The 21,892-nt window shown below is 36.4% G+C and overlaps 1 protein-coding gene across 12 annotated transcripts in view; it reads left to right on the forward strand.

Annotated features, from left to right (window-relative positions):
• The window catches only part of CAAP1 (caspase activity and apoptosis inhibitor 1), a 1,159,962-nt gene that overhangs the window by 392,266 nt on the left and 745,804 nt on the right, over positions 1-21,892 (forward strand). Inside the window, exon 14 of one of the 12 annotated variants that reach the window (XR_013829220.1) lies at positions 5,981-6,119. The exons of the other annotated variants lie outside the window; for them this stretch is intronic. The gene's annotated coding sequence lies outside the window, so the exon portion shown is untranslated. Of the gene's footprint in view, positions 1-5,980; positions 6,120-21,892 lie in introns of those variants that run through there. 12 annotated transcript variants of the gene reach the window in all.

A 21,892-nucleotide genomic window follows, 5' to 3' on the forward strand; every position in this document is an offset into this window, starting at 1 on the left:
CTCCCACTCCGCCACCTGCAGTCTCTGCCCGTGAAGGGCCTTCCTAGTGTGTGGAAACGTTTCCTTCTTCACAGCTCCCTCCCGCTGGTGCAGGTCCCGTCCCTATTCTTTTGTCTCTGTTTATTCTTTTTTCTTTTGCCCTACCCAGGTACGTGGGGGGTTTCTTGCCTTTTGGGAGGTCTGAGGTCTTCTGCCAGCGTTCAGTAGGTGTCCTGTAGGAGTTGTTCCACGTGTAGATGTATTTCTGATGTATCTGTGGGCAGGAAGGTGATCTCCGTGTCTTACTCTTCCGCCATCTTCCTCTACTCCTAGTTATGTATTTTTAAATAATACAAGAATTTGATGTCAGCAGTTTTTTTTCTGCACCTACTGAGATGACTATTTAGTTTTGCTTCTTTGTGCTATAATTCATGATGTATTTCTTATTTTTCTATTTTTGAATAAAGATGACCTATTTCTAAAAAACTATTTTGGGCCTACTGTGTTAAGAGATATTACAGACTTTCACTTCATTCTTTCTTTGTGTTTTTTAAAAATCAGGTGTTAAGATATTTAAATAATCTATATTTTAATCATAAATTATCAACTTTTAAATTTATTTTTTGATCTAATGTTTTGTAGTAGTATTATTAATATCTTTTAACTATAACTATGCTTCTAACATTTTAACTCCTAATATATATTTTTACATTTTTCTTTTATCTTTGATAAACCTTCCCAGAGGTTTGCACATTTTATAGGTCTTGGCAGGAAAAAAAAACAAAAAACAACAAAAAAATTTGTGTTTATTTTCTTGAATTTTTGCTTTTATCTTTATTATTTCTTTTCTTCTAAATTTACTGAATTGTACATTTTACTTTTTTTTTCCTGGTAGTTGATTTGAATGCTAAATGGATTTATTGTCAATATTTAAAAAAAAAGAAATTTAGAGCTATATATTTTCTTCAAGAATTTATTTGGCTGCATTGTAGAATCTTGAAATGTGGACTTCCTTTTTAAAATTAATTTCAAAATATTTAAAAAATTTTCTTGTACTTTCATATTTAACTCATGAATTAGAGTACATTTTACTGATCTAAAAGTTCATTTTATCTTTTCTAAAAGTATCTTTTGTTGTTTTCTTATTAACTAGCATTTATAGTTAAAAACTTAATGTATTTATTTTAGTTGAAATTTTTTTGTGTGATTTATTATATAATCTATTTTCAGAAATAGACTCTCAATATATCTGTTAGATTAAGCTTAATAATTGATCTATTAGTTTCTGGTGTGTATTTTTAAATATCCCACTATAATTGTGGAGGTAACAATTTCTTCTAGTAATTCATTCAGCTTATTCTTTATATATTTTAGAAAATATTGTTAGATGCTTACCAGTCTATAGTTGTTTTATTTATTTTGTGAATTTCTGTCTCCAGTTTTATGTCATATCCCTCTAGATTGCTACTAGTGCATTTTGCTTTCAATTTTGTTTCACCTAACAGAAATATTGCTCTGCCAATTCATTCATTCATTCATTGATTAGCAGTTTTAATGAGGCAAAATGCATAAAAAGTAAATTGCATATATTTAAAATATACAATTTGCAAAGATCTCTGAAATCCTTACCTCAGTCAAGAAAGTGGACATATATAATTTCCTAGAATTTCCTTGTGCCCCTCTGGAATCATCCCCTCCTGGATTTCCCTGCCTTCTACCCTGACAACTACTGATGTACTGTCACTATAGGTTAGCTTGTATTTTTCAGAATTTTATATAAATGTTATTATACATTATATAGTCTGGTTTGAATGGCTTCTTTCACAGAGTATAATTATTCTGAGATTCTTGTTGTTTGCATTCTTACTGTTGGCACCAATCTTGGTCTTGTTTTTCTATTCAATCTGACAGTCTTTTTCTTACTTGAGGTGTTTAGACCATTTACATTTAAAAAAAATTGTTATTGGAGTATAGTTGATTTACAGTGTTGTTTAGTTTCAGGAGCACAGCAATATGAATCAGTTATAAATATACATATATACACTCTGTTTTAGACTCTTTTCCAATATAGGTCATTACCGAGTACTGAGCAGAGTTCCCTGTGCTATACAGTAGGTCCTTATTTGTTATGTATTTTATATTAATATATAGCAGTGTGTATATGTCAATCCCAAATCTCCCAGTTTATCCCTCCCCTCTTTTCCCCCCTGGTAACCATAAGTTTGTTCTCTGCATCTGTACATCTGTAAACAGACTGTATTTCTGTTTTGTATGTAAGTTCATTTGTACCATTTTTTTTAGATTTCACATATAAGCGATATCATATGATATATGTTTTTCTCTGTCTGTGTTACTTCAATCGGTATGACAATCTGTAGGTCCATCCATGTTGCTGCAAATGGCATTATTTTGTTCTTTTTTTATGGCTGAGTAATATTGCATTGTATGTATGTACCACATCTTCTTTATCCATTCCTCTGTCATTGGACATTTAGGCAACCTAAATGTCCATCAATAGACCATTTACATGTAATGTCAATTTGTAAGTCTAACAACTGGCTATTTGTTTTCTCTTTGTCTCACCTATTTTTTGGTTCCCTTTTTCTCTTTCACTGCTTTCTTTGGATTAATTGAATATTATTTATAGTTTCATTTTACCTATCTTTTTGGCTCATTTGTTATAATTCTTAATTATTTAAGTATTTGCTTTTCGGTTCAAAATATACATACTAAACTTTTCAGTCTACCTTGAAGTGATAGTATACTGCTTCATGTATAGTATCTAGATTTTATTTCCCTTATTATGTTTTAAAAATATCCATATTTATAGTAGGACTTCTAATGGTCTAATTTTCATCTCTCTCTCTTCTTCATTAACATCTGCCTGTTTTTAGCTTACAATTTTTATAGATCATATTCTTTATTTGAAGACATTAAGCCTATTTTATGTCAAGGTTTTTCTGAGAGTTTTGCATTATTTCCATTTTATTGGGGCTAAATTTATCTCATTTATTGTTAAGTTTGTGGCTATCTTTCTACATGTTCTGAGTATTTTTTAAACTTTTTTCTTCCCTTATCTAGCAGGCAGATACTTGCATCCACCTAGTTTTCCAGTCCCTCAGTCTCATATTAATGGCTCAGGCTCCTTTTGTGTTTCAATTTTAATCTTAAGGAAGATGCAGCCCCTGGACCAGAAAGCAACTTGGCTCTTTGTATTCTTTGTATCTGTTATTCTTTGTATCTGTTCATGTATGTGTGTGTGTGTTTCAACCACATTTAGTTCTAAAAGCACTTGGAACTTTTAGTCAGGCTTCTTCTTCAGGAGGGAAGCTTGCTCTAGCCCTCAGTTCAATTAGTGATTCTGTCTCTATTTCACAGAAAGAGAAGTGTTGTGTTTTTCCCTGTTACTGTGCAGCAATGCAAGAATTAAATGTATAGTTACTTTTGTCTGCTTGCAGACCTGGAGCTCAGCAGGCTCGTGGCTCCATCCCTGCTGATCATTATGAGTTTCTATTCCATTTCTTGTTCACTGTACTATATATCTAATTTGGGGCCCTAAATATGTCTTTAATTTTCATGTTAAATATTTTATTTTTCATTTATATTTTGGAGCAGTACAAGGAGAAACTCACAGAGTCATAGTTATTTAGAGTTTCCTCTCCTTTTCTTTCCCAAGACATTGACGGTAAATAGTTTCATTCTTACTACAAAAATAAAAAAAATCTATAAAGTCACCAAAAAATGAGTGGAACCCACTTTACTTTGTTCCTAGAGAATCTTATTTGTGATATGAATATGCTTAGTCCTTTCCTCAACTCCATATACATTTGCCTTTTGGTGTAAGAATTTGAGAAGCAGAAAATCAATTATAGGTCTGGTATGACCTATACTGTAGGGTAGTTAAGGATGATTGGTAGTGTTTTTTTTAGTTATATTTCAAATTTAAAATCAAATTGAACTGGAAAAATAAATTACAGAGACATGCCATTCTCTCTGAGCAAAATAAGCCTTTCCAATACAGTAGAAACAAATCCACGTCTTCCTGGGGCATTCTGGGCCTCTCTCTAGGATTAGTACTTTACCTCTTATATTTCCCATTGCCAGTCTCTGCTTGCCTCTTACCAGTAGGGGCTCTCACAATTATGGAAATTTTTAACTTAGAAGAAACAGTTTGTTGTTTGCTTCCATCCTACATAGTGCTGTGATGTGTGCCTTTTTACCCTCAGATAAGCTGGAGATGGAGGGAAAGAAACACCTCATTTTTGCTATTCTCTTTCCCAACTAACTCTCACATCCTCATTAAAGCTCCACAAACATGACAACACCTGCATCGGGCCACCTGCTTCTGTTTGTGTGACACAAATAAATCCTTCTCAGAGGTGACATTGGAACTACTACGATGCTTCTGAAGATACAAGGGATTCTTGATCTGATTTCCTTTAGAAAGGAGTTGCTTGCCTTGATAGAATTTAGGCCTTTATATGTATATTCCTAATAATTTAAGAAAAAAGCTTAGATGAAAGGTGAAAAATAAAATCTTCCTTTAAACACTGAACTATTTAGCAATGATTAATAAGTGATTTTCTAAGATGATCTGAATATTTAGCTGTTCACTTTTTTTTTTTTTTTTTTTTTGCGGTACGCGGGCCTCTCACTGTTGTGGCCTCTCCCGTTGAGCACAGGCTCCGGACGCGCAGGCCCAGCGGCCATGGCTCATGGGCCCAGCCGCTCCACGGTATGTGGGATCTTCCCAGACCGGGGCACGAACCGGCGTCCCCTGCATCGGCAGGCGGACTCTCAACCACTGCGCCATCAGGGAAGCCCATAGCTGTTCACTTTTGAGGAGTTTCCAAGAGCCTGGATTCTGGAGTCAGGCTATCTGAGCTCAAGTGGCTCTGCCATTTATTAGCTGTGTGGCCTTGAGCAATTTACTTAACCCCTCTGTGCCTTGCTTTCCTCATCTGTAATATTTTAGACTGTAGCTATATTATATGATGTGGCATGTATTTAATGAATTAATATATGCAAAACACTTATAACAAAGCCTAGAGTATAGTTAACATCTAGTAAATGAAAAATTTTAAACTTTTTTTTATCGTCTATGATGTGTTAAGCTTTAGGCACTAGGGATACATTAGGAAGCATGATACAGAAGTTCTCTGCTGTCAAAGAGCTTCCATTTTAGTGGAAAAAAACAATAGTAAATAAGTGAAACAAGTAATCAAGATAATTACAGCTTGTAATATGTGCCATGGAAGTAAAGAAAATAAGATTCATCATTCCTAATACTGGAATTGAAATTGCTAACTGAAGTTGAGCAAAATATAAACACTTCTCCTCAGATTATATCAGATTCTCAGAACTATTTGGCCTGAGGCCATATAAGAAGTATGGATGGTAGTAGCTCCAGAACTTGAGCCTAATTCTGTGTATACCACGCTCTTATGTTGGAGAATTGTGTGTTTATCTTTTGTCACCCTCCTCTATTACCATGGACCATTCTCCCTGTAAGGATTTCCCCTTAGACCACTGATCCTGATTATTCTCAACGTAACAATTTTCATATAAGTGAGATCACTTGCTTCCAAATTCACCATTGCAGTGGGCTGCAGTCCACATCAGGGCTGCATCAATATTATTTTATCTGATATTTTTTTCTTGTATTATGCTTGATTCCAATAGGTATATTTCATAACTGATGAGCTCATGTATAAAAGTAATAGAAATAGGATTACTTCAGGAATATAAATATAAACATATAAAATTGTGTAACTAAAAAATGATGGTGTACTTTATTTTGCCTATTGTGCAGATGGTGGACTCATAAGACCCCAAATGATAATACTTCTGAACCTACAGTTTAGTTTCAGAAAAGGACACACAATAGCAACAGTATATTGTGTTAGAATAGCAGTAAGGATATTCATTGGAGCCGGGGACTGCTTCATAGCAAAGGGTTTGATGAAGCCGGAAGTCGTCTTCTATTCTCCTTCCTCTGCAGGGCCATATCAGATGTGCCTTCCTTCTCAGATCAGGAACAAATTATGTGTGCGTGGAAAGCCTGAGAACTAGAAAGCCCAAGATGGCGTCTCAAGTGTGGCTTATACTCCTGTTGGGTACGTAGGTACATTATTGCTATATGACCAGACCCAGTGGCAGAGTCCTCTGGGTCTCACCGAAACTGCCTGCAAACCATCAATCTTGCTCTAATTAATAAACAATGCTGATGGGCTGGTACAGATGGGCCCCAAAACTTGTTCCAAAACCACACTATTAAAAACTGCGTTTCATGCCTTGACCAGATGTCAGTGCCATGCATGTGTTTCAGAAAAACAGATCAGACCAATTCCAGGCCTGCTGGAATTAACCCTCTTAGCACACCTATTTTAATGATGAGTTAAATCTAATCCCTTCAAGGTTTCTACAGTTGCCTCTATATTTAGTATAGAAAAAAATCACCACAGATTCCTGAGTAAGAGTATTGTATAGAATATAAATGTAGCTGTGCTCTGAGGAATATGGATAGTAGAAATACAGAGTGATGGATTTTAACTGTTTTCTATTAAAATTCTCAGAGTATTAAGAGATTTGGGAAGACTTAAAAAGAGAAAACACTGATCTCCAGACATCACTGAGGGTTCATTAGGACAAGTCACACCACAGAAATTTATTTTCTGATGTCTAAATAATACAGCAGTCTGCTGCATATTCATAATCATTTTAATTTGCAAAGTATTTGACAGAGAATGTTGTGATATTTTTGTGGATAATGTGGAGTAATATGGTATAGACAAATGGAACTTATGTCTGGTGGAAAACCTGTGCCCAATTTGTTTTTGTTAGTGAATTGGTACTAACGTGGGAGGAGATCTCTAAGAGGCATGCCACATAAGACCCAACGAGACACAAATATGGAAGAGATAGTTAATATGCTCCAAAGATGCAGAGATGGTAATAAGCCGTAAAGCTGGGCCAAAATGATTAAAACTGCATTTAATTGGCATCTATCTGTCATTTAACACTGGCTACTACTTATCAGATACTTCCTAGATGCCAGACACTGTGCTGGCCTTTATAAGTGTTAACCCACTGTGTCTTTATAACCTGATAAGGTAGGTGTTCTTCCTGCCTCTGGCATCTAGATGTGCTCACCAAGGCCCAGGGAGCTTAAATAACTTGCTTGAGGTTATACAGCCTGTAAGTGGTGAAGACAGGTTTCAAACTCAGGCAATTTGACTCTAAATCTCATAGGTCTCAGTTGGAATCAAGAAAAGGATTAGGAAAACCTGATTGATAATCTTAACAAAATATTTGAAGTATACAACATGCTTAATATAAACCCAGTGAAATATCCTCTACAGCTATTGAAAAACAGGCTGCATTAATTTTCCTCCCTCTTTTCCCCCATTCATTCACATTGCTTTAAGAGTAGGTAATAAATTCTGTTTTTTTGTTATCACTTTGCTGAAAAACTTTTGATAACTCTCCATTGCTCACTAAAATCCTTTTGCTCAACTTTCATTTTAGCCTCATCTCCCATTTTCCTCCCCACACTACACAGTAGTGCCTTTGGGCCAGGGGTCCCCAACCCCTGGCCCTGGACCAGTACCAATCCTCAGCCTGTTAGGAACTGGGCCACACAGAAGGAGGTGAGCTGGGGGAGAGGGAACAAAGCTTCATCTGCAGCTCCCCATTGCTCCCCATCGCTCTCATTACCGCCCGAATCACCCCCTCCCCCCTCCCCATCGGTGGAAAAATTGTCTTCCAAGAAACCAGTCCCTGGTGCCTAAAAGGTCGGAGACTGCTGCTTTAGGTTATTTCTGTTTGCTCAAGCTTGTCCTGGATCTTCCTGTTCCTTTGCAAATTAAACTATTGAAACCTTATCCTTCTTTAAAGTCCCAGGTCAAATTCTCTCTCCTCCAGGGGTAGCTGAGACGCTGACAGAACTATACAAGAGTAGAAATCATTGTCATGATAATGATGTATAAATTATTTATGTGCCAAAGGATACCACGCTAGGAAGTATTTGATAAATAGTAGCTAGTGGGTTTTTTAGTTCAACCACCCGCTGAGTCTTAGTCCTGCTTACTCTTGAGAGAAACTGGACTCACATATGCTGGCCTTTTATACAAAAATGGATAAAGCCCAAACACAGTCTATCTAAGGCTGTCACAAAAAAGTCACCATGAACAGCTATTTGTGCTGTCACGATGCTTTCCCGGAGTACTATAGCCATGTAATGGGCCCTAGCTATGTAGTCCTACGTGATGTCCTCAGGGTTTTAGAAGTGGAATATACTGAGTGTCTCAGAAGCCTATCAGAGTTGTCAATAACCTGTACCCGGAAATTTTCCACATGAATTTTCCCCCAAGAAGTTTCTTAATCTTGCCCCAAATGCCCCAGCTCTATGAATTATTTTTGCCATCTGTTTCTTATATGATTCAAAACACATAGTTATCTATAAAATAACACCGGACACTTAAAAAAAAACTTGTAGAAAACATTCTATCTCAATTCCAAGGATAGATGTGATTCTTTTTTTTACTGCAACACCCGTCAGGAATTGTCTTAGATTTAACTAGACATTCATTTTTATTTTATTTTTTATAGTTGACATACAATATTGCATTAGTTTCAGGTATACAACACAGTCTTTCAACATTCATATACATTGTGAATATTATAATCAACATGATAAGTTTAGAAACCATCTGTCATCATACAAAGTTATTGCGGTATTGTTGATTATACTTCCTATGCTGTATATTATATACCTGTGACTTATTTATTTTATAATTAGAGTTTGTACCTCTTAATTCCCTTTGCCCAGCTCCCCACCTTTTACTCCTCTGGCGACCACCGGTTTGTTCTCTATATCTGTGAGTCAGTTTCTGTTTTGTTATATTCATTCGTTTTAATTTTTAGATCCCACATATACGTGAAATCATATGGTGTTTGTCTTTTTCTGATTTATTTGACTTAGCATAATACCTCCAGGTCCATCCATGTTGTCATAAATGGCAAGATTTCGTTCTTTTTAATGGCTGAGTAATATTCCATTGCATATATATACCACATCTTCTTTATTCATTCATTTATCAATGGACACTTAGGTTGCGTCCATATCTTGACTATTATAAATAATGTTGTGATGAGCATAGGTTTGCAGATATCTTTTCAAATTAGTGTTTTTGTTTTCTTTGGATAAATACCCAGCAGTGACGTTGCTGGGTTGTATGGTGGTTCAATTTTCATTTTTTGAGGAGTCTTCATACTGGTTTTCATGGTGGCCACACCAACAGTTCACAAGCGCTCCCTTGTTTCCACATCCTCACCAATACTTGTTATTTCCTGTCTTTTTGATAATAGCCATTCTGACAGTGTGAGGTAATAGCTCATGGTGGTTTTAATTTGCATTTCCCTGGTTATCAGTGGTGTTGAGCACCTTTTCATGTGTCTGTTTTCCATACGTATGTCTCCCTTGGAAAAATGTCCATTTGAGTGCTCTGCCCATTGTTTAATTGTGTTGTTTGTTTTTTGATGTTGAGTTGTGTGAATTCTTTGTATGTTTTCAATAGTAACACCTTAATGGATATATGATTTGCAAATATCTTCTCCCATTCAGTAAGTTGCCTTTTTGTTTTGTTGCTTGTTTCCTTCACTGCAAAATTGATGTTGTCTCATTTGCTTATTTTTGCTTTTGTTGCCTTTGCCTGAGGAGACAGAACCAAAAAGTATTGCTAAGACTGATGTCAAAGAGTGTAGTGCCTAAATTTTCTTCCAGGAGTTCTACGGTCTCAGGTCTTACATTTAATTCTTTAATCCATTTTGAGTTTATTTTTGTATATGATGTAAGAAGGAAGCTCCGTTTCGTTCTTTGGCATGTAGCTGTCCAGTTTTCCCAATACCATTTGTTGAAGAGACTGTCATTTCCCAACTGTATGTTCTTGGCTCCTTCACTGTAAATTAATTGATCATATAAGCATGGGTTTATTTCTGGACTCTCTATTCTGTTCAGTTAATCTGTGTGTCTGTTTTGTGCCAAAATCACACTGTTTTGATCACTATAAATTTGTCATGTAGTCTGAAATCAAGGAGCAAGATACCTCTAGCTTTGTTCATCTTTTTTAAGATTGCTTTGGCCTTTTGGGGTTTTTTGTGGTTCTATACAAATTTAAAGGTCATTTGTTCCAGTTCTGTGAAAAATGCCATTGGTATTTTGATAGGAATTGCAGTGAATCTGTATGCTTTTTCTTTTGGTAGTATGGACATTTGAACAATATTAAATCTTCCAATTCATGAGCAAGGTATATCTTTCCATTTATTCATGCTCTCTTTGATTTCTTTCAGCATTATCTTATATTTTTCTGAGTACAGATCTTTCACCTCTTTGGTTAAATTTATTCCTAGGTATTTTATTCTTTTCGATGAAATTGCAAATGGGACTGTTTTCTCAACTTCTTTTTCTGACAATTTGTTATTAGTGTATAGAAATGCAGTAGATTTCTATATATTGATTTTATATCCTGCAACTTTACTGAATACATTTGTTAGTTATTGTTTAAACTTTTGGTTTTTGGTGGAATCTTCAGGGTAGTCTACATATAGTATCATGTCTTCTGCAAATAGTGATAGTTTTACTTCTCTTTTTCCAATCTAGATGCCTTTTATCTCTTTTTCTTGTCTGATTGGTGTGGCTAGGACTTCGAACACTAAGTTGAATAAAAGTGACAATATTGGGCATCCTTGTCTTGTTCCTCATCTTAGAGGAAAAACTTTCAGCTTTTCACCATTGAGTATGATGTTACCTGTAGATTTTTCATATATGCCCTTTATTATGTTGAGGTATGTTCCCTCTATACCCATTTTGTAGAAAGTTTTTTTTATCATAAATGGATATTGAATTGGTTGTATGCTTTTCCTGCATCTCGAGATAATCATATAATTTTTGTCCTCTGTTTTGTTAATGTCGTGTATCATGTTGATTGAATTGTGGATATTGAACCATCCTTGCATCCCTGGGATAAATCCAACTTGATCATTGTGTAATATCCTTTTAATGTATTGTTGAATTCAGTTTACAAATATTTTGTTGAGGATTTTTGTGTCAGTGTTTATCAGGGATATTGGCTTGTAATTTCCTTTTCTTTTTTTTTTTTTGGTAGTCTTTATCTGGTGATGCTGACCTTATAGATTGAGTTTGGAAGCATTTCTTCCTCTTCAATTTTTGTAATAGTTTGAGAAGGATACGAATTAACTCTTCTTTAAATGTTTGGTAGAGTTCACCTGTGAAGCCATCTGATCCTGTACTTTTGTTTGTTTGGAGTTTTTTTATTATTAATTCAATTTTATTGCTAAGCATCAGTATGTTCAGATTTTCTATTTCTTCCTGATTCTGTCTTGGAATATTGTATGTTTCTAGATATTTATTCATTTCTTCTAGGTTCTCAAATATGTTGGCATCTAACTGTTCATAGTAATTTCTTACGATCCTTTGTATTCTGTGGTATTTGTTGTAACTTATCTTTCATTTCTGATTTTACTTATTTAAGCTGTCTCTTTTTTTCTCAGTGAGTCTGGATATCAATTTTGTTTATTGTTTCAAAGAACCAGCTCTTATTTTCATTTACCTTTTCTATTGTTCTTTTAGTTTCTATTTTATTTATTTATACTGTGATCTTTATTAATTCCTTCATTCTGTTAACTTTGGGCTTTGTTTATTCTTTCTCTGGTTCCTTTAGATGTAAGGTTACGTTTTTTGAGATTTTTGTTGTTTCCTAAGGTAGGACTGTATTGTTACAAACTTCTTTCTTAAAACTGCTTTTGCTGCATCCCATAGATTTTGGAGCTTGTGTTTCCATTTTCATTTGTCTCAAGGTATTTTTTTTATTTCCTCTTTGATTTCTTTGTTGACCCATTGGTTGTTTAGTCACCTGTTGTTAACCTCCACTTGTCTGTGTTTATTTTCTTCAGGTAATTGATTTCTAGTTTTATGCCACTCTGGTGAGAAACGATGCTTGGTATGATTTCACTCTTCTTAAACTTATTGAGACTTATTTTGTGGCCTAATATGTGATCTGTACTGGAGAGTGTTCCATGTGTACTTGAAAGGAATGTGTATTCTGCTGTTTAGGGGTAGAATGTTTTATATATATTTGTTTATCTTATCTAATATGTTGTTTAAGGTCAATAGTTCCTTATTGATTTTCTGTCTAGATGATCTATCCATTGATGTAAGTGGGGTATTAAAGTCCCCTACTGATATTGTATTTCTGTCGCTATCTCCCTTTATGTTTGTTAATATTTTCTTTATGTATTTATGTGCTCCTATGTTGGGTGCATAGATAATTACAAGTGTTATATGCTCTTGATAGATTTATTCCTTTATTGTTAAGTAATGCTTTTCTTTGTCTCTTGTAACAGCCTTCAAGGTCTATTTTGTCTGATATAAGTATTGCTATCCCCGATTTCTTTTCCTTTTCATTTGCATGGAATATATTTTCCCATCCCTTCCTTTTCAGTCCGTGTGTGTCTTTAGATCTGAAGTGAGCCTCTTGTAGGCAACATATATATTCGTCTTGTTTTTGTATCCATTCAGCCACTCTGTGTCTTTTGATTGGAGCATTTACTCCATTTACATTTAAGGTTATTATTGATAGGTATGTGCTTATTGCCATTTTGTTAATTGTTTTCTGTTTACTTTTACGGTTCTCTGTTCTTTTCTCCTTTCGTTCTCTTCTCTCATGATTTGATGACTTTCTTTAGTGTTGTATTTGTGTTCCTTTCTCTTTATTTATTTACTTATTTTTGTGTATCTGTTATAGGCTTTTGGTTTGTGGTTGACATGTGATTCATATATTATGACACATGTATATAGCAGTCTAGTTTAAGTTGGTGGTTGCTGAAGTTTGGGTGCATTCTAAAAGCACTATATTTTACTCCTCCAGGCTACCATGTTGATGTTTCTAATGCCATATTTTACATATTTTGTGTATTGCTTAACTAGTTATTTTCAATATAGATAACATAACTACTTTTGTCTTTTAAACTTCATACTAGCTTTATAGGTGGTTGATCCACTACCTTTACTATTTGTTTGCCTTTGCCAGTGAGATTCTTTCTTTATCATTTTCTTGTTTCTAGTTATCGCCTTTCCTTTCCATTTAAAGAAATCCCTTTAACATTTCTCTTAAGGATGGTTTAGTGGTAATGAACTCCTTTAGCTTTTGCCTGTCTGGGAAAACTCTTTATCTCTTTTTCAATTCTGAATGATAACCTTGATGGGTAGAGTATTCTTGGTTGTATGTTTTTTCCTTTCAGTACTTTGAATATATTTTGTCAGTTCCTTCTGGCCTATAAAGTTTCTGCTGAAAAATTGGCTGGAAGTCTTATGGATATTTTCCTGTATATAATCAGATGTTTTTCTCTTTATTATTTTTAAGATTCTCTCTTTAACTTTTGACATTTTTATTATCATGTGTCTTAGTATCTTCATCTTTTGGGGACTCTCTGTGATTCCCATACCTGTCCATCTGTTTCCTTCACCAAGTTACGAAAGTTTTCAGTCATTATTTCTTCAAATACCTTTTCTGTCCCTTTCTTTCTCTCTTCTCCGTCTGGGATCCCTATAACGTGAATGTTAGGAAACAGTGTTGTTCCAGAGGTCCCTTAAACTATCCTCATTTTTAAAAATTATTTGTTCTTTTTACTATTCCAATTCTGTGATTTCCACTACCCTGCCTTCAAGATTGCTGATCCATTTTTCTGCATCTTCTACTTTGCTGTTGATTACCTCTAGTGTTATTTTATTATTTCAGTTGTTGTATTTTCCAGTTCTGCTTGGTTCTTTTTATATTTTCTGTTTCTTTGTTGGAGTTCTCATTGAGTTCATCCATTCTTCCCCCAAGTTTGGTTAGTATCTTTATAACTGTAACTTTGAACTCTTTATCTGGTAAATTGCTGATCTCCATTTTGCTTAGTTCTTTTCCTTAGGTTTTGCCTTGTTCTTTCATTTGGAAGGTATGTGTCTCTTCATTTTACCTAACTCTATGTTTTAGGTTTATCAGCCACATCTCCCAGTTTTGAAAGAATGAGTTTGTGTAGAAGTCGTCCTCTGGGCCCAGTGATACACTCCTCCTTGGTCTCCAGAGCCAGCGTCTCCAGGGATATTCCTTGTGTGGGCTGCCTGTGTCCTCCTGTTGTGGTTTGGCTGTGATTGCTGTGTGCAAGCTGGTTGGCTTGGCTTCTGGCCCAGATATCTGCAAGGCCTGGCCATGATGTACAGGGGTGATTCCCAGCACGACTATCTGTGAGACTTGGCCAAGACTGCTATGAGCATGCTGGCATGCCAGTCTGGTCCCCCAGAGTGAGAGATACTTTGGAGGTATCACCTGGGGCAGGCACCTTGGCTGGAGGCTGGTCCGCAGGGAAATGCTTGGGTGGGGTGCACAGTGTTAGCCAGGGTGATGGAGAGTGAGAGAAATGGCACCTGCCAGCACTGGGCCAGCTAGGTGGAAGGAAAGTTTTAAAAAATGGTACCCACCAGTGCTACTGCCCCTGTAGAAAGTTCCACCAGATCCCTTCCCCTCTGGAGGAAATTAGCCAGTGAATCTCCTTCATGTAAGGCCTAGGTGTCAAACTGCTGCCTTGTACTGGGACTTGGAGTGAGTGAGTTTACACATGAGACTTGCAAGAGTGGAATCTGGTTTCCCACAGCCCTCTGGCCCTCTTGAACATAAGTCCCTCTGGTTTTCAGAGACAGACATTATGGGGGCTCATGTTCCCAGTACAGGTCCCCTGGGCTGGGGAGCCACATGTGGGCCTTGGACCTCTTGCTCCTCAGGAGGGACCTTGGTGGTTGCAATATCGCTCCTGCTTGAGGGTCACTGCAACTTGGGGGGGGGGGTTCTGATTAGACTGTCACTCTGCCCCTCTTACCCATCTCAATGTGGCCTTTTCTTTATATCCTTGGTTCTAGAAAATATTTTCTGCTAGTCTTCAGGTTTTTATAGAGATAGTTGTTCTATATGTAGTTGTAGTTTTGGTGTGTCTGTGGGAGGAGAGCTCAGGATCTTCCTACTCTGCCGTCATGATCAAGGCTCTTAACTAGACATTCAGACTCACCAGACTTTCATAAGCTACCCTTGACATTAGTCTAATCAGAGGATGTAGGATAAAACCACAGCTGGAGTCCTTGCAGCAGTCTATACAGCAGTCTACACAGCTACCCATGGTCAACTCCCTTACAAGGAAGTGAAATCCACATTGAACTGCTGCCTTGGCTTAAAATCCTTATGCCTGAGAGGAGCCAGGATCTCTTGTGACATCTCTATAGGCACGACTTCTAGATTCCCCACAGAGGACAGACCAGAGTCACCACATTCAGAGAAGCCCAAAGTTTGGCATCATATCAGGGATATATCGTTCTCTCAGGTTAGATTCAATTTATCTCGCATTTTTTTTGGTCATAATCGATGTTGCCCAATAACATAGTTAACACATATGATCTTTGTTCATTTCCAAGGAAACAACAAGGAAGTGAACCAAAAATCAGACCCTCACATAGAAGGGGTAAGTTTTTGACCCTTTGCCCCAACTTAGGGACTTTTTTTTTTTTTTTTTTTTTGCGGTATGCGGGCCTCTCACTGTTGTGGCCTCTCCCGTTGCCGAGCACAGGCTCCAGACGTACAGGCTCAGCAGCCATGGCTCACGGGCCCAGCCGCTCCGTGGCATGTGGGAACCTCCCGGACCGGGGCACGAACCCGTGTCCCCTGCATCGGCAGGCGGACTCTCAACCACTGCGCCACCAGGGAAGCCCAGGGACTTTTATAACTGCTAAATTTCTGAATTTTTGTAACTGCTTTAATTTTTTGGGGTTGATTGCTAGGAAATTTGAAGCCCTGTGACTAGAAGGCAAGGTATAGAATGAAGGATTTATGATCACCTGGCATTCATTTCCTTAGGTGATAGTTGAATGTCATATTACTTACAACTTTTTGAGGTAGTATAAAATGGTAGTGTCACAATTTTAAGGAACTTTTTGAAAGGTAACTACTATAGTTTCCCTAATTACAACAATGACTGTGAGCCAAATCTCTTTAATTATGCTATCTCATGGAATCTTCACAATGATAGGAAGTAACCCCATTTTATTAATGTGACATTAGGACTCAGTAAGATTTAACCATTTGTCTGTTTCCTATAGACAAACCCATACATGTTATTAATCAGATGATTTAAGGTGTTGCTTCTTGTACTAAATTAAGTGTACATGATTTTCAAAGGTTGTACAATTTTATCATATTTTCATTTAACATTATATCATAAACATTCCCAATAAATTTACCTAGATTTAATGATCGTCATTTATAAATACTTGCATACTCTAGTAAAATATTAAAATAAAGTAATTTACTTAACAATACCCTGTTCTCACACATATATTTTATTTCCATTGTTTTAATTCCATAGTTAATGTTTCCAGGACATCTACTTGCATATAATTTCTTTTTTTGAGTGGGGGGCAGGTTGCTTTCTAGTTATTCCTTTCGCAATTTCTTCTGTTGTAATGCAGAGAAGATGATCATCTCTTCTGAGATCTGATAAAGCACATTGTATTGTGCTAATTTTACCATGATTTGATTTTTTTATATTTAAATTTTTACTCCGCATGAGATACTTTACTTTTCAGAGAAAAATACGGATGACTTTTTTCTTTTTCATATTGCTAACCCAAAAGTTCAGTTCATGTTTAAAATAATCATTTTCTACTTATTTTCAAAAGTGTAATTGTAATATAGAATGTTCTTATATATATTTGGGCTAATTCTATCTTTCTCTCCTCTAATCCACTGTAGAATATATCCATTTCTATAGTAGTGACATGGAGTTTTGTTTGTTGTTTCTGTATAACACATTCTATTACCTGCTAAGGTAGTCCTTCCTTTCCCCCTACACACTGTTGATGTTATTGTAGTGTATTACATGCTATTTTCCTTGTTTATTTTTCAAAATAAATTTCAGAATCATTTGGCTAAGTTTCACACACACACAGACAAAAGTATCAGATTTTAACTGAGTTCCATTAACTCTCTAAATTAACTAGATTAGACATGATTGCAACATTTAGTTCTCCTTTTCTGGAATAAGTACACTTATCTACATTTTTCTCTCTACTTCTCTCTCTCTGTCTTTGTCTTAAACTTCATTTATTTTGCCTTTTCCTTAAACTGGGTTATTCATACCTCTTTAATTATTTCTTTTCTTTTCTTTCTTTTTTTTTTTTTACTTTTGTTATTCTGAATGAAACACCTTCTAAAAAATTTTTGTTTAATTTCTGGCTGTACCAGCACACCAAGTATAATTTTTTTGTGTAATTATTTTACGTTCATGCATTTATATATTTCTTACTATCTCAGAAATCTTAGCAGCTTTATAATACTTTTAGGTATATTACAATAATTTCAAAAATAATTATTTTTTAAATTTCTAATACTTAACTTGATAATATTAGTTTTCATCCTTACTGAATTTCCCAGAACTCTTCAAGTAACTCTTCTTTTCCCCTCTTCAAGGGGAGGAGGAGAGGAGCCTCAGATTGCCTGTGTCCAGTTCATTGGTCATCCAGCAGTCACATCCTCTCAATTACTTCCTCCATCAGATCTCAGATGTTTTCAGAGATAGAAGCATCACAATGTGCTATCAATACAATAGCTAATTGCAATGACTACTATGAATTGAATTGTGTGGTAGTGAGCATTCATTCAGAGTTGCTCCTTTTTTCTTGTCCTGGGGATGGATTCCCTGTGGACGGAACACACTTGCCTGCCACACTGACTTTGGGGGTTGCCCATGTGACTCACTGTGGCCAATTAAAAGTGTGCAGAAGTGATAGTGTGTGAGGTCTGAGCAAATTTCCTCCAGCTTTCTCATACTTCTGCTGTCCACAGTGAGAAGAGCATACCCGAGACGTGCATTCTTCTTTCATCCTGAATCTCAGATAGAGAGATTTATGGAGCAAATCTGAACCCAAACTACACATGGGAGCCAAGTGCAGTTGAACTGGGCAGGTAGGCTCAAACCCATTCAGCAGAGCCACAGACAACATGAAGATTCCTGAACAAGAAGCAAATGTTTGCTCTTGCAAACCACTGAGATTTCAAGATAGTTATAGCTTCCTTTTTTAAGCAAAACCTGACTAATACAAGTGTCTAATTTCCTAGGTACTAGGAGCTCTATTTTTGTTATTTTAACCCTTCAAAACTATTATTATAAACTATTATAACAATATTATAATTATTAAAATAAAGTGATACTAATATCTCAATGTTATAAATGAAAAGACAGGCTCAGAAGGATGAAAAAATTTAACTTATGCCATGCAGGTAATCTGTGGTTTAATTGACATTAGAATCTGAATTGTGTCTGAATCTAACAGCTGTTTTCTTTCTACTTCTTGCAATATATTTAGGAAGGAGTTCTTAATTGTTTTCCTTGTGCCCATTAAGGAGCCATGGTCAAATATGCTTCATGTTCTGACAGTCAGAAGCTCTTCTGTATTTGGAAAAAGAGATGTTAGCTTTTTGAACTAAGCAGCATTTTTTGAGTATGACTATACATAGGAAGGTGTTTGCAAATGCATAAATTTTGGCTGTTAATGAATTATAACATAAAAATGTACATTGAAGTTACTTCAAAAGTGCAATCCATGCGAAAGGATAATATGTGGCCACCACAGGCAATAAGTGGAGATGAGATGAGAACATCATTCTGTTACACTTACATTAGCTCTAATCACATTTTGTAGCTGATGCTCTTATGAGGGCTGCCAACTAACATTTTAGGTAAATGAAGAGCTAGGATATATAGCCTTCAGAAAGCAGGCACCTCTCCTGTCAAATAGGTAATTACAGAGGCTATGACTCCATTAGGAAAATGGTGGCCAATCAATGTAAACCCTAAGAGCTCAGATCCTTTGTAATTGATTGAGAGATTCAATGACTTCAATGCAATTGAGTTTCAAATCTAAGAAGCAAATATTTGGCCAGATGGCTGCCATGAATTCCAGAGGGAGTGTATGAATTTTAATGAGAGGGATGGCTACACAATTTGAGTCCCATGTGCTAATACTGAATGAAATATGCAGATCAATATTGAAACTGCAACCTGGGGTATCCAAGCTTTCATTTGTTATATCCTAATACTCATGTTTATTTCTGCAGGTATGCAATTGCTTATCATACAAGTTCTAGAGGAACTTGTTAATGCAAATCACAATTGATATTTGGGATTGTAGCCTACTTCTTATTTCTGCCAAGATGACCCATTCCATAGTTTAGGATAATTTAGAGGTTCTATTTCAGAAGTATCCAGTTTGTGCAAGCAAGATACATTTAGATTTATTCATTCGCTTAGATCCTATGAATAAGATGCAGGGATTGGGAATAATCCATAGAGGAATCAGACATGATTCTGTCCTAGAAGAGCTTAAAATAATTTATTTAGCTGTGCATTTATGTGTCCTTTCTCTATATGTACTATATAGCACAATAAAAGTGTACAAAAGATATACAAGAGCTAAAACATATATTTCTATCAGATTCTGTAGAATATGTTAAATCTATGAACGTTATTATTTTCTCCAAACTTCCATAGCAGCCTTAGGCGATAGATGATGTTACTTTTTCACCATACAGGTGGAAGAACAAGACAGCTAAAAAAAGTTTATGGTCACAGAGCTGGGAAATAGCAGAGCCAGGTTAAGAAACCTAGATTTGCCTGCCTTCACCCTGAGCTCTTAAGTCTATGCTAGTAAAGGCTTAAGTCCCTGTGAGGAAGAATTGTTTCTGCCGGTTGTGTCAGTGATGTTGCAATGGCTAAATCTTCTGATCCAGCTAGTGATGCTAGTCGTTCTTAAAGAGACGATGATCCTATTCTGCTGGTATTGGGTCTCTTGGTTCTCAGCCAAGGGATTTCCATGGAAACTTGACTGGGGCTTCTAAGCCGTCAGTTGGGTTTATCCACAGTGTCCTCTTTAGAGCCCAAGTGTGTCCCGGGGTGGGGGTGGGGTGGGGGGCACTGGGTCTCAACTAATGGAAACTTCTAGTTCTCTTTTCCTCCTTTGACTGCTCTGTAGCTCCATGGTTCTGTTATTTCAGGAGCTTGGTTGCTTTTTTCTACCATTGGGTCCTTTTCTTCTCAGAAAGTGCTCTTCCCCCAGTTCTTTATGCAACTTGTTCTTTCCCTGCTCTGCACCAGAGCTTGGAACTCCAGGGGATGTTGGGAGAAACAGACTTGGCCAAGCTATGGAGACAAAGATCCTTTTATACTTTTCTCCATAGTGATGGGCACAATTTGCCTTACAATTTTGCAATGAATGCCATCCAAGTGATTCTTCCAGAAAATAAGGATTTATTTGGAGGTCATTTGCTGGCTCTATTTCTAGATATAGAAGTGATATAGAAGGCATTTTCAGTTCTCACCTCTCTGGTTTTAAAAAAAACAGTTTGCCTCACTAGGCATTCTGCCACACATCGTAAACAGTGAGGCTCTGCTTTAACCCAAAAAAGTTCTATCAACAGCTGTTTGTGTCCTTCAGTGACTTAGTATTCAGTAAAACAAAATAAAACCGCACTGTGCAGGCCATGGTAATCAGTGTCCTACTGTGCTGGCCACACACAGTCATTCTCTCCAGCTGTGCACATCACATTAAATTCATTCATTTAATGACGTTAAAAATGAAATGGAGCATATCTGGGGGCATGGGAGCTGGAATCCACATTAGGAGAAATAATTCAAGGAATTGGGCATGTTTACAGTGGAGAAGCGGAGACAAAAGTAGCAGGATGGCTCCCTGAGTCACGATGGGAGGATCTGCCAGGTGGTAGGTAGAGGAAGACTGTAGCTGCATGCGAGTAGATTTTAGCTAATGTACCAAGGGAGATGTCCTGCAAAAGAAGTGGACTGCCTTAGGAGCCGTGAGTGCTGTCAGTAAAGGTGTTTAAACGCTGGGGATTCAGCCACCTGTTACAGAGGTTAGATACAGGGTATACAATATGGGTATAATCATATGTGGACTCGTCTCAGAAGTCAACAGCTACAGTTTCCATGGGAAATACCTTCTGAGCTTTAATCAGTTAACGTAGAACTTTAAGACAATGGCCCACTTGAAATTGGGAGTTTCATATATCAAATTTTATGTTTTCTATGACTAGGAAAAAATGGGAAGAAATTTTTGGACTACATCACTGACCTAGGAAAGAAATCTAAGGCTGAATTGGTATTCAAAGTTTTCAGGCATTATAAAACTTGAGGCTCAGAAAAGAGCATGGGGGTTTTATTTCTTTATTTCCTTAATCATGTTAGACAGTGTCTTTATTTTTTAACTCTCTTGCTAAATTGTATAGCTGCCATGATATGCCATGTGAAGTCCATAAGAAGTCACTTTGCCGTTGAGTCAATAAATGATGTGGCACAGACCAGTTTAACCCAGAATTTGATCAAGAATTTGTGCTTTGAGTGTTACGTGTGGAAAGAAAGAAAATATGCTTTGAGACCTTGCTTTCTGAAAACTGGTATTGGGTAAACACAGCTTTCACTTACCAGAGGAAGTCTTTTAATAATATAAAAGGGGGAGCACTCGAAGCTCTCTGATTCCTGCTTTTCTGACCTATTTGGTATTGGAAGTTAAAGAGGCTTGGTTTTTCTAATCAGTTTTATCTCAATAATCTCTGACTTCAGAGACGGCAGTAACAGAACTAACTGGGCAGAAAAAAATCCCCCTGGGAACCATTTCAATCTGTAAACCCTTGGTAAGCAGTTTAGCACAAGGATCTTCAGCCCTGGAGGAATCATATCAAGGTTTAATAAACCTAAGCTACAAAAGAGACTTTTAGATCTGCAAGATCTTATTTGA

The sequence above is a fragment of the Stenella coeruleoalba genome (assembly GCF_951394435.1).
Source record: "Stenella coeruleoalba genome assembly, chromosome: 7".
Taxonomy (NCBI): Eukaryota; Metazoa; Chordata; class Mammalia; order Artiodactyla; family Delphinidae; genus Stenella; species Stenella coeruleoalba.